This window comes from Alexandromys fortis, unplaced genomic scaffold (assembly GCF_014885135.2).
Source record: "Alexandromys fortis isolate MF-2015 unplaced genomic scaffold, M_Fortis_MF-2015_v1.1 scaffold_123, whole genome shotgun sequence".
Lineage (NCBI taxonomy): Eukaryota > Metazoa > Chordata > Mammalia > Rodentia > Cricetidae > Alexandromys > Alexandromys fortis.
The window spans coordinates 2,162,266-2,176,083 of record NW_026068003.1 but is presented as its reverse complement, the minus strand read 5'-3'; positions in this window follow the sequence as shown (position 1 = coordinate 2,176,083).

The window sequence follows — 13,818 nt, the reverse complement described above, 5'->3', positions numbered from 1 at the left end:
TCATCTTCAGGTTCTACATCGAGTTTCAACCACCTCCACATCAGACACATTTGGGAAATCATTGTGTCCATTGTAGTAGGAGCTGCGGGCTGCTTTCCTGCCACCCAGCTCCCAGCTGCCTGGCTAGCTTATGCCCCAAAATAACAACACACAAACTGTATTCATATAAACACTGCTTGGCCCATTTCTATTAATGTGTGTAGCACCACAAGGTGCGCTTATCAGGAAGATTCTAGCCTACATTCATCCTGGGTCGGAGCTTCATGGCGTCCGCCCCAGAGAGGAGAGGTATCGAGTCTGAGCTCACTTCCTCTTCATCCCAGCATTCTGTTCTGTTTACTCCACCCACCTAAAGGCTGGCCTATCAAATGGGCCAAGGCAGTTTCTTTATTAGCCAATGACCTTCCTCCATCAGTCCATACTGAACGTGGACAGACTTTCTCCTTAACTAGTCCCTAAAATGTACAGCTTAAGAGCTATTTACATGTCATTCACATTTTAGTAGGGATTTTGTGTGACTTGGAGAAGATACAAAGGGCATGGGAAACATGCATTGACTGTATATAGTACTATGCTGTGCTAGAAACAGGGCTGGAGAGTAAGGTGGGGAACCGCCCCGTGAACTGTGAACTGATGTTGGCTGGACTTTACTCCTCCTGTAATTCAGTGCAAGAGGAGACATGCTTTGAGCTGGGATTGTTTTATCCCTGCAAGCATTCCCCCCTCTTACTGTATACTCTTCAAGGATTGTATTACTGGACACGAGGACCCTCCTCCCATCTGGGTTTTGGGTATTTCTTTCCACTGACAGTCACATGTAGAGGCTTGGTCACACTCAGTTTCCTTCCATTAGCAAGGTTGATGTCTGTAATGTGCTGTTTCACCTGAAGGCACCGCCTGTCTTAGTTCTGTTCTTCTGACGTTAACTGTCATTAAGCCTCATGCTTGAACACCTCAGATGTTCCCAACAGTTTAATTCAACTTCGGGATTATAGGGCTTTGGCCCATGTCTTCCTACAACACGCCTGTCCACGTACATTTGTCTCAGAGCACTGTATCACTGCTGTTCGTTAATCCTGAAAGTGGGTAAGATACGCAAATTCAGTTTTTTTGGTTTTACAACTTGTGCTCTGATCTTCCTGTTCACTTTATATTTGTGATTCAAAGATGACTTCCTGATAGATACTTTTAAAAATGACCAGCTAAACCAAAACAAAAAAAAAAAAGCAAAAAGAAAAGTCCATCCCTAGCAACAGCAGCAGCAACAGAACAGTTCACAGAACTCCGCCACCTGAGTTCTGACATGCCACTGCCTGTCTAGGTGCTTCTGCCAGAAAATTCACTTTGTAGGCTGTGAACGGGTTCCTTCCAGTTTCCTGTACTTTCTTTGGTTTCAAAGGAATGTTGTCCTGAAGTTTGATGTGTTACCTCTTTTCCTCAAGTGTCATTTGCTTTAGATATGCAAACGGTTTTAACAATTCAGACATTTTGATGTGATGTTCCTAATGTTGACTGATATTGAAAAAATGCACCCCTTTCACTAAGAAATAAAAATCATTTTCAAGGAAAACAATTTAATTATATTTCTTAGTGAAATGGTGCATTTTTTCAATATAAGTCAACATGTTAGATTTTCTCTGCTATCTTACTTGGGTACCAATTTTGCTTCAGCAATTCTCTTTTATCCATGTTAATCTTTTTTTCCCTCCTAACTTTAGTTCTGATCAATTTTGGGTGATTTTGTTTTTTAAAACCCCTTCTCTCCCCACCACTTATCTTTCTGAAGGCATTGTTTTGTGTCTTGAGATTCATTTAGTCCTTCTAGTGTGGCCACTATTTCTAAAAATATTGTATTTATTTTTGTTTTCCATATATTGTCATCTTTAATGCTTTCTAGGTTGTTTTAAAATAAGACTTCAAATTTTGAGCTGTGTTTTGAACATCTCTTGCATGTTTTCATTCTCTATAAAGACCCTTCCGTTCTCATCTTTTTTAAAAGCTTATGTAGGATTGGACCTGGTTAGTTGTCTTTCCCTTATACTCTATGGAATTAGTTTCCTTGGATTTTGGCGAAGAAATTTGGGTCAACAAAATGGGATTTTTGTTATTGTTATTTTGTCTTTTTTTTTCTTTTCAAAGCTCTATTCCTATTGGTTTAATGTTGCATTAAAAATAGAACAGGCAAACTTTAGGATGCCCCCTTCTCTCTCCATCTCCTCCACTATTCCTAGACCCTCTGGTCTGATGGTTCTGGCCTAGCAAACTTCACCATCTTCTCTCCCTGTCGTGAAGTACTCTGAGGGGCACCTCTGAACCCTTATACCAACCAGATGAACACTGCTTAAGGCCTCTATTAGGAGCATAGCTGAGCTGTTGGGTGATTGTCATTTTTACATGGCTTGCCCAGTGTTCCATTCAGGGACTATGAACGCTGTGGGATTCCCCTCTTCTCTGATTTGTGACCATTTTCTCTCAGGGGTACTGATGGACATCTGTTTGCATTTTGAGCATTTAGACATCCATTATTATTCCCCTGCACCATTCCTGTCTTCCTACTCCATCTCTCTACTTCCTCCTCCATGTTCTCTCCTTTCTTTTTCCTTCTTTCTTTTATTGGGCTCAAACACAGTGCATTGTAGAAGTTAGGCAAGCGTCACAAGGTAGTCCAAGAATGAAGTCCTGTTAGAAGATTGCAAGAAAACAAGACAGGAATCTCGTGACTTCCGTTTCTTGAAGAACAGAGAATTATTCATGGAATGCGTCTTTGTGCTCCTCCCAGGTGTAGCACTTAGGACTGATTTACTTCAGACTATTCATCACCACTGGATATAGTTACTTGTTTAGGTACCTCTATGGAAAAAATGTATTTTTGCCACATTCGGCTTATCCACCACATGCAACTTGCCCTTGCAATTGTACACGCTCCTCTGAACCCTCAGAGTGTAAATTATCAGATGCTGTGAATAAAGCTGGCCATTGCATGAGACTTGAGTCTGTCTTACTTATGGGCTCCATTCTCCCAGGTCCCACTGCATTGAGAGCGATGAACAGGTGAGCAGTCTGCCTCAGGCCTCCTTTCAATTGTTTGGTTCCCAAATCTTTGTTTATCTAGGAGGTTTATCTCTCTCATTCTATGCAAAGATTCATAGACAAACACACTGCCACCACCATTATTTCCCAGATCATAATTTATATCTAAAAAAAAAAACAGGAATGACTGTTTGATTTACCATACATAGTAAGCTAAAGCGACCAGGCCAAAGGGAGAGAACCTGGTGTCTGCCTGGCACTGTCAGAGGTACTGACCATGCCTAGCCAATAATGGGCAACCAAGTGGTGTTTTCTGAACACCTAGCAACAGGCGCTGTCTGAGGTTCTGATTGTGCCTAGCCAATGAGGGGCGACCACACAAAGTCAACTGTCAACTATCAGAATGGCTGGGTGCTGGAAGGGTTTATAAGTCCTCCCCACCCTGCATTGTTGAACAATCAGTTCTGTCCTTTTTATCGTATGCCCAGGTCTGTGATCGCTGATGTTACGCCTTCTTATCTCCTCCCCCAAAAAATACATTAGGGCCCAGAGACAACTTTAAAGTAGGTTTGCATAAAGAAGAAAACACTCGAAAGAGTGAGTTTGGGTTCTGTCTACACACTACAGCTCTGTGTTCCAGGAAGACAATGCCAGTTGCCAAGTTTTAATGTTTTTGAAACTACCTTTTATAAATACAGGTGTGGATTCAATAGGGGGGGGAAAGGAAGTTTTCATTATGCAGTGATATTTACAATTGATCCCCTAGGCCTCTTTGTTGTCTCAACTCTATTTTCTACCATGAACCTCAGTGGAAGGGATTCGGTAGAGCACTTAGAGTGCTGAGCCTGATCCCTGATGTTCGGAAGTTAATGGGCTGTGGCAAGAGAAATGCCAAACTGGGCACAGGCTGCTGCCACCATTTGTTCTCTGCCCTGTCAGTGATGGGGGGGGGGGTGAGTTTTCTTGAATGGGAAGTTCTCCGTAGCTCCAGACAGATGCAGAGAGAATGAATTATATGCTTTAATAAAGGGAAAAAAATAACTTCTAAGCATTCATTTATGTATATGGGAACTCCTTCCATGATAGATTTGCAGAGATCAGATATTTGGGGTTCTTCTTTCCATCATTGGAGTCCCCAGGATCTAGACCATGTTATGAGGTTTGGTAGCAAGAAACAAAACAAAACAAAACAGCTCATTGAAATGAGATATTGCTGCTTGTTTCATTGTCCTGCTAAGTTGGGGAAAGTACAAAAATGAAGAACTGAGATAAAATCACCTAGCTAATTTCCAAGTAATCATCTCTTTTGAAAAGTTTAAGGTAATATTTGCAGAGCTTCCAAATGAGCTATTTCTGTCTTGCAGATTCGGTTTGTTAATATATGGTTAATACACACAGTATGTTGAGTTAGTGTGTTAATGCATAGTTAATACACACCATTAATATGTAGAGAGTTAGTATGTTAATATATAATTAATATACACAGCTAATATGTAGAGAGTCAGTATGTTAATATATAGTTAATACACACAGTTAATATGTAGAGAGTTAGTGTGTTAATACATAGTTAATATACACAGCTAATATGTAGTCAGTATGCTAATATATCATTAATATACATAGTTAATATGTAGAGAGTTGGTATGTTGATACATAGTTAATATCCATGGTTAATATGTACAGTTAGTGTGTGAATACATAGTTACTATACATAGTTATTATGTAGAAGGTTATTAGTGCTGGCTGTTTTCAATAGTTCTGTGCAGTTAAATCACCTGAATTTTTTCTAGCAAATTTTTGTAGTTGTGCACTACTTCTAGCATTCAAGATGTCTCCTGTTTTTCTCAAGAATTTCCAAGCTGTGGCCTGATCTGAGAGACAGTGTGAGATATATCATCTTTTATGTGAATGAATCCATCCATCCTGCTGATTACACAGCCAGGAGGTTCAAAGCAGCTTCATAAGGAACTGAAGCTTTACGATGTCAAACACAAGGAAGACAAAGCTTTGTTTATTAAAAATAAATACTTCATGAGTATTACTAAATCTTGATAATTATGGATGATAATTTTTATTGTTGTGGTCGGATTGTTTAGGTTGGAAAGCAGACAGTGAGGACATCACTACAGTGGAACAATAAAATCATGGGGAGATCTTCTGCACTTAGATCCCAATGGACGATCAACCAGCTCTTAACTATTACAGTGGAAGTGGATCCTATTCTCCAATGAAAATCAGAACCCAAGTTGATCTGTATTCATTCAAACTTTCAAAAGCCAGGGCTGAGATCGTGCCTCAGATGGCAGGGTGCTTGCTAACATGCATGGAGTCCTGTATTTAGTTCCCAGCTCTGAATAAACCTGGCATGATGGCACATAGCTATAGCCCCAGTACTCTCAACACTAGAGAGGTGGAAGCAGAAAGACCAGTAGGTTCATGAGTATCCTTGGCTGTACAACAAGTTTGAAACTAGCCTCGGACACATGAGAGCCTTTCTCAAAATAAAAATACATTTTTTTATATATATTTTAGGTTGGGATGGAGCCCTCCTATAGCACACATACATCCTAGCTCTAACTCCTAGCACTTTATAAAACAGACACGGCTCTATGTGTCTATAACGCTAGCACCAGAGGGGCTGAGACAGGTGGCTTGCCAAAAGTTTTAAGTCCAGCATGGACTACAGCATGGGGACCTATTTCTTAAAACAAAACAAATCATATCAAAGAATGGAGAGAATGATGCGAAGCCGTCCATCCCGAGACCACTCCCAGGAGATCTGCTTTCTAGAATGAGATCCTCTTCTTAGAGCCTTTCCTGCTTCAGCCAGGGAGTGCAGAAACACAATGGAGCCAAGTGACCAGTTCACAGCCAAACTGAGACACAAAGTCGCCAAAAGCTTTCCATCCTGCACAGACAACAGTCTAGATGATTCTGGTTTGATTTTATCTGGGCCTTCCAATGACCCTTCTTCCGTATTTCACCTTCTGCAGAGAGGCACAGACACCATACTCTCTCCCCGCATCTGCTCCGCTGCCACGGGGTTCTCTCCCGATGAGGGAGCGAGGCGTGCCAAGGCACTGTGATGAAGAGGTCACTTAATTTCCGTTCGTAAAGCCAAATCTCCCATGCTCCCCGTAATTACCAATCAATTTTACATAAATAGCAAAATTAAGTCCCATTATTCTCATTTGCCACAAAATTAGAGGAATTAATTAAACACGGAAAGGGGGCCAACGCCTGCCAAATCACCACTTCCAGGAGACAGAAACAAATCCCACGCAGGCGGGAAGAAAACTGAACGTGGTATCGAGAGAGTGTGGACGGGTGTGACTAGAAGCAGCCTGGAGTGGGGCAAGTATCTGACACCCACATGCTCAGCGCTCCTGCCTTACAGAGATGGCAGAGGAAACACACTCTTCTCCACAGACTCGGGGAAGTATCACGGCAGACCCGATAACAGAGGTGTGGACTCCTTTCTGTTACTGAAGAAGGTGTGGTCTGTGTTTGCTCTGGAGGAGACAGCACAATCATTAAAGAGCTTGCCTCGCTAGCATAAGGGCCTGAGTTCAAGCTCCAGCCCCCGCAGAAGGAAAGTCCCGCACAGCGGTGTGCAATTGCGATCTTAGAGCCAGAGCGGTGGAGGCAGGTGAATCTCTGAGGCTCGCTGCCTAGCAGGTTTAGCCTAAACAGAGAGCTCTGCGCCAGTGAAAGATTTGTCTCTAAAATAAGATGAACCATGCCTGAAGAGGAACCATGCCTGAAGGGCTGGAGGTTGACCTTCTAGAAGATTCTGGTTTGATTTTATGTAGGCCTGCAAGCAAACCTGCCAAACATGTGCATCTGCACACACAGGAACACACGCACATACAACATACATATACAAACTCTATGCACCCTCAAGAGAAGGCAAATCTATGCACCTGAGCATTGCTATAGTGAGTGCAGTTAGGCTCCAGGGGCCAGACCACAGGAGTGGGCCTGCTTTTTTGAGAAAGGGCTTGTGATGAATAAGAGAAAATTCCTGAAATAAACAGAGAGCAGATGGGGAAGGGGTGGGGCCTGTGTTTAAACTTGCTTAAGTTTGGCATCAGGCTCGATCACACTCAGATCTTCTACAAAGTTTATAAACTGTCAGGCTGAGGTCGGTAAATCAGATTCACAAGCCAGCAAAGGTTAAGGAACAAGACTGTTTGAATACGCCCCTTGCAAAGACTCTCATTATGACCCAGGGCGACATCAACCATTTTTTAGGTAACCCCCAAATATAATACAGCTCTAATGTTCAGACCACACATTAAACATTCTTCATACTTTCATTAAAGAGAATTTTATTGCCTGTGTCCATTTGACTTACACTGAGTTTTTGTCTTGAGAACACTGAATGGCTACCTCGAGTTGTCCTTGGTAAGCATGAAAACTCCCATCCAGTCTCTGCTGTGAAAGCCACTCCTCTGGCAATGGGAAGGCAACTGGATCTTTCTCATTAGCTACCTCCTATAAATGTGCCATTTTTCTTCTAACTCCATGCTGGGATTTTATTGACACAGAGAACAGACAGCAATGATTTCTTTGGGTTGTAATAAGTTAGTATTAGTCTTTGAGCATAATAGAGGATGATTAAGAGAAGTGGAGAGGATATGCTCAGAACACAGGGCAAAGGAGTGTCTGTCAGAACCTGTTTCACCTGCATCTCCAAGCAGGAACTGGGAACTCAACCACAAAGAGAAGCAACAGGTTCTCCTCCTAGAATCCACCTCACCCATTTTTCAATGACCCATGAGGTATACTTCCTATGATGTTTTCTTCCCAAGCCAAGTTGTGGAGAGTCACAAGCTTCTGAGCTGGGAACAGGAGTTAGAAGTTGGTCAAGCAGGAACAGGACCCTGACCCAGCAGTTACTAGGATGTTCTTTCTGGAGTCCTTAGGTGCAAGAAGGGGGCTCTGGTTCCTGCTTCTTTGACATCTCCTAACTGAGCACCTATCTGTAGGTGTCATGCTTATGGGACTGTGATGTGGGAGTGGCATATCAATCTGTTGATTTCATTGGTTAAGTAATAAACACACTGCTTGGCCTCATAGGTTAGAACATAGATGGGAGGAGTAAACAGAATAGAATTCTGGGCGGAAGAGGAAGTGAGGTCAGACTCTGCTCTGCTCTGGGGCAGAGACGCCATGCTCAGCTCTCCCGGGTAGACGCGATAGCTCTGCTCTCTGAGGCACACGCGATGAAGATGGACATAGGCTAGAATCTTCCCGGTAAGTGCACCTTGGGGTGCTTACACGCATTATTAGAAATGGGATAGTCCAGGTGCGAGAATTGGCCTGTAAGGGCTAGAGTTCATGGGCCAAGCAGTTCTTTAAATGAATACAGTTTGTGTGCTGTTATTTCAGGCATAAGCTAGCAAGCGGCCAGGGTGTTGGGGACGCAGCCCCGCCGCCGCTTCTTATTTCAACAGGACTGGAGTAAAGGGGACACCTGGGTGGGACAACTGACTGGCCATCTGCTCACCAGCCTATCACCTTTCCCCAAACTGGCAATGCATTTCCTGGGACCCCTCCTCATGCTCTACAGGTTGCTCTCTCTATCTCATCTATCTATCTATCTATCTATCTATCTATCTATCTATCTATCATCTCTCTTTCTTTCTCTCCCTCCTGCCCCCCTCCTTCTCACCTATTAATTCTTTAATAAATTTCCCTTTGAAACTCCTTGTCTGTGGTCTGTGAATTCCATTCCATAATTTTATGAGACAAATACCCACCTGATCTAGGGCAGCTTTGGTAAGCCTCAACTTTCTAGAATCCCTAAGAAGGACTACTTCGATCTAAAATATAATCCCAATATCTTTGAACCTACCTGTGTTTATTTTAACTCAACAGAATAAAAGAATGGAAATCCCAGTCCAACATTAGCCAGGTCCAACTAAAGGATGAGGAGGAAGAGAAAATGAAGAAGGCATTTGCATTTATAGAATGTTTGCTGAATTTTATTTTTAATATGTGGAGGGGTTACATATTTTAGCACTTCCACTAGATAACTAAAAGTTAACTATTGTGTGTGTATATGTATGTGTATGTGTGTGTCTGTATGTGTGTCTGTGTGTGTACGTGTGTATATGTGTGTGTTTCTGTGTGTGTATGTGTATGTATGTGTGTATGTGTGTCTGTGTATGTGTATGTATGTGTGTCTGTGTGTATGTATGTGTGTGTTTGTGTGTGTGTCTCTGTATGTGTATGTGTGTGTATTTGGAGGCTGGAGGACAACCTTTAGTGTTTCTCCTCAGGAGCGCCACTGCTCTTTTTATTGTTATTTATTTTTTGTTTTATGTTTTGAGACAGGAACTCACCTTGTAAACTATGCTGTGTGGTTAGTTATCAAGTTCCCAGGATCCATTCAAATTTAAAGATCTCAGTTTGATCCCCAGAATCCATGCAAGGCAAACATGTTTCCAAATGAAGTATCCCAAGTCCTAAAAGTTAACTGAATTTCAAAGCTTTATCCTTAAGAGTGCTAAGAGTCACACACAGGTAAAAATGACTCAGACTTTGTCTGTATTTCTGTTGGGAGCCTTGAAAGGGAACATTTCATCTGGACAGGCAGGGCCAGGTGCAGCCTTCCCCTTCTCCCTGTCAACTCCACAGTGTAGAAGGAGACAGTAACGTTGTAAGGATACTGAGAATACAGGTTTAGGGTGGGGCATCTATGGTCAGCTGTTCAAGTTGCTATGACATGTAGACCAATTCACTTGCTCTCCCTATTCTCCACCTAGGGTCTGATGGTTCAAAGGGCTGACTGAGATCAGTCCCAAAAAGCCTGGGCAGCTAACACTAGGCAGATCCCAGGAGGGGCTCGGTTGTTTTGGGGCCACTGCAATTGCTATTATTATTTCCACTCTGCTGCCATCTCCTGCGGACTCTTGAAATCCATACACTTGTGCAGCTAGCTGCCTTTTATCTTTTGTCTAGGGGAAAAGTAGCATTTGGGTTGGGAAACATATTCGACGAGGAAGGAGTGTGTGCTGGGCACGCCTCTCCCCTGACACTATGGACCAAGCACGAGATTGTGGCCGAGGGATGGTAGACCAAATCCTCTTGTTTTTATTTATTTTGATCTGTGTATTTATTGACATGCAAGGTTTGTCAATACTGTGATCCCTGTATTAGATCACAAGGATTCTAACTGTGTTTCTAGGGTAAAGGTAGAGAGGTTCTATTATCATCTCCAAGGGGCCTTGGAGTTCTAGCAACAAAATATTACAGACATTGCAAAGAAAAAGTTCTTATCATTGTGCCTTACTAGGTGTGGTCCAGCATCCCTGTGGACATTCCAGAAGCTGACAAAAACAAACCCCTAGGGTTCACAGGGCCATTACCAAATGTCTGTGGGCTCCACTCAGGTCCCCATCCTTGCCCACCAACTACTATGAAGAAATAGAATAGGAAAGTAGGTAAGTAACCACAACTCATAAATCTATCTGGGGGCAGGACACAGTCGCTATGAGACAAAATATCTGGGTGGCTAATTTTTGGTCATGGGGCACAAGTGATGATATAATCACTTACTCTGTGGTATGCCTTTGCATCATGACCACAGAGCATCAAGAAACCTAAAAATGCTGGGCTGGGACTTATGGGCATTGTAAAGTTAGCTAAATTCATAAAAATGAGCTAAAAGTCTGTAGGTGCTTCCGACCAAGGCAGCCGTGAGTGATCTTAGCTCTCTACCTACCTCTAACTTCCATTCACCTTCAAGGTCCTCCCTTTGAGGAGCAGCTCAGGAGACCTTCCCTTTAATTGAATCGTAGTATTGAATGGGACAGTGAGACTCTTGGCCTGGGGAAACCGGAGGCAAATATACAACCCCATTTCTATATTTCTCTTGGATGGGAGTTGGATTTCCTTATTTTAATCACGGAGGGGACCCGGGCTTCTAAATATTTATTCTCTTAGACACTATTTTGAACTTTCAAAACTACAAAAGACCATGCAACAGATAAACACGGAGAACTCACAAGAACTTGTACAGATTCACTCATCCTATAAACACAGAGAACTCAGGGAAACTCGTGCAGATTCACTCACCGTGAGATTTCGTTTCTCGCCCATACATTAATGTTTATTTTATGATCCCCTGGGAGTAGGCTGCAGCCTTCTTTCTCACCCTTTGTTGTGAAATACTTGGGTCTACAGTTCTCAAAAGTGAAGCGACTCCGTTGCATACCCGTGTCATTCAGGACAGGTAGCTTTGCTGGATGGATTTTGTTTAATTGGCAGCGTGCTTGCAATGTGCTTTGGTCATTTCCTCTTCTCTAATGGAGAGTTTAGGACGACTTCTTGTATTTTGCCCTCTTGTGTTTTGTTTGTTTTCTAAAACCCTGAGCCAAACACATGACTTATCTTATCTGCACAGGTGATGAAGTGTTCCACAATCAAGCACTCTTATCTGTTTCATCATGGGGCACATCACAGTTGTGACAATACTGCTCCCCACTACAGCTATCACGCTGGCAGCCTCCTGTCTAAGCACCAAGGTGGCTTCATGTCAGATTACGACGTCCTGTGTGTGTGTCTCCTGGCAGGATGACAAACCAGCATCATAAAGTCTAAGAGCTTCTAAGTTACAGAAGGTGGAGGAAGGGGAGGGTTACAGAGTCAAGAGATTAAAATATCAATTATCCCAGACACTGGAGCAAGGGCTTCTGGAAACCTCTTTCTGTCAAATCTCAGCCCTGACTTCCTCAATCCAGAATTCTGCTTTTGACCTTGGATAGTCCCACTAAGGGTCTGTTTTGCTTGTGAACGGTTTGAAGACAGGAAGAAGGAAGTAGCCCCAGGAGAGGGAAGTGGGTAACCTAGCTTACCCTCCCGAGGCACTACTGTTGCAGGCATTAGCCCCGCCTCTCCTTGCAGAGGTCATCTTGTTGATAGGACCTTGCTGGTATCTTGCGGGTTTCCCACCCTTGGGATCCTTACAGACCACAGTCAGCCTGGACGTGGGTCTCATTAGAGGAACATCTGCATGCAGCCACAAATGGGACCACTGGTCAAAATCTCAACTAGAACTGCAAATGCTCAGACGACAGGGTCCCTAAAGCTGACATTAGAAAACTGACAAAGACTCTAAGTGAGCCCCAAGTAAATGCTTGGGCTGTGAGGGTTGGGAAGATGCCAAAGAGATACTGTTGGGTCTTCTCCACAGAGGCATGAGGCCAGGCTTGGGAATACACACTGCAAGCTTTGCTTTATCTAAGCTGAGTAGAAGGCAGGCCTGCCTACCGCAGGTATCCCTTGGCTCCAGGATACGGTCTGGAAGTTGCCTCTCTTCAGAATGATGTTAGATAGGATGATAGCTCCCTACCACAAGGGCAAACCCCGACTGTGAGTGTGAGCCCCCCCCCCCCCACACACACACAAAAGGATGGCTCCTAGGCACTAAATTCTCTTATCTAGGCAGAAGGATGAAAGGAGTGGCCCACTTGAGTCAGATTTTGCAACACTCAGGAACTGCAGTGCGGGCGACTGGTAAGGAATGTAGAGGGGTCACAGGGATGTGGGCAAGAATCCCATCGTCAGAGGCAGCAGGCTTTCTGACAAAGCTTCAAACAGTACCAATGGTTGTTAAGAGATAGTAGGCTTTATGAAGTAGACATGTTCATGAGGTTTCAAAGTGAGCTCACGTGACAATAAAATTCATTGTGTATAGAAAAAGGTACATTCACAATCCAAAAACTGAGAGCAAGGAGTATAGCTCAGTTGGTAGAATGCCTGTCGAGTATTCACGAGGCCCTGGGGCTCCATTTCCAGTAGCACATAAACCAAGAAAATGGTGCTTTCCTGTAATCCTAGCACTTGGAAGATGGAGGCAAGAAGATCAGGAGTTCAAAGGTCATTCTCAGCAACATATCGAGTTCAGGGTGCCTGCCCTACAGGACCTCCCATCTCAAAATCAAAACAACAACAAAAACAAGAAACAGCAGCTGCGACCACCAATTCCAGAACCCACACGTTTAAACCAGATTGAGCTGCACTTGCAAAGAAGTACAGATCTCCAAACAGAAGCCCAAAACCTGAGGCTCCAAAAGAAAAGGAAGCTGCACCGGTGAATGGAAGAAGCAGAAGGAGCTCCCAGGGAAGCCTTAGGTGTGTTTGCTCTGCTGCAAAGGGAAACACGCTCATCCTCTGCCTCTGGGCCGAGCAGAGCATGCTGGAGAACAGACAGGGAGCCGCTCTGCTGAGACGAACATCTTGCATGCCCATTTGCGCCGCCAAATAGTCGAAGCCTCTAATAATGCAGAAATATGGGGCCATCTTGGGATATTGAGTGTGCTCATAGCATCAATCTGGACTAACCGACTGGGACTGCATCTTAAGCTCACTGGAAGCATGGGCGGACGGAAGCTCAGAGGCAATACCCATTTTATTCTCACAGAGGCAGAGAACAGACCACCCAGAAAATTCCCTGTCAGGCAGAAATCCCAGGCTCATGGAGATGCCACCGTGAATCCAGGGAGCACACAGAGGTGAATTCAGTCAGGTAACAAGAGAACAAGAGGGACAGGAAGGTGAAGGTCACTGACAAGGAAGGTGGCAGATAGGGGTGCTGGAATTGGCTGTGTGCCATTACTAAACCTCACTGGGTCTCATTGTTTTTACCAGTGATAATAACAGGCTCACTGATACCGTTGTAGGAATTTAACTAGTCAATTGCTTTCCCGTTTGTGTGTGTGACGTGTATAGACATGTTTTTGCATATGCATGGTTTTACTTGCCTGTGAGTGTATGTGC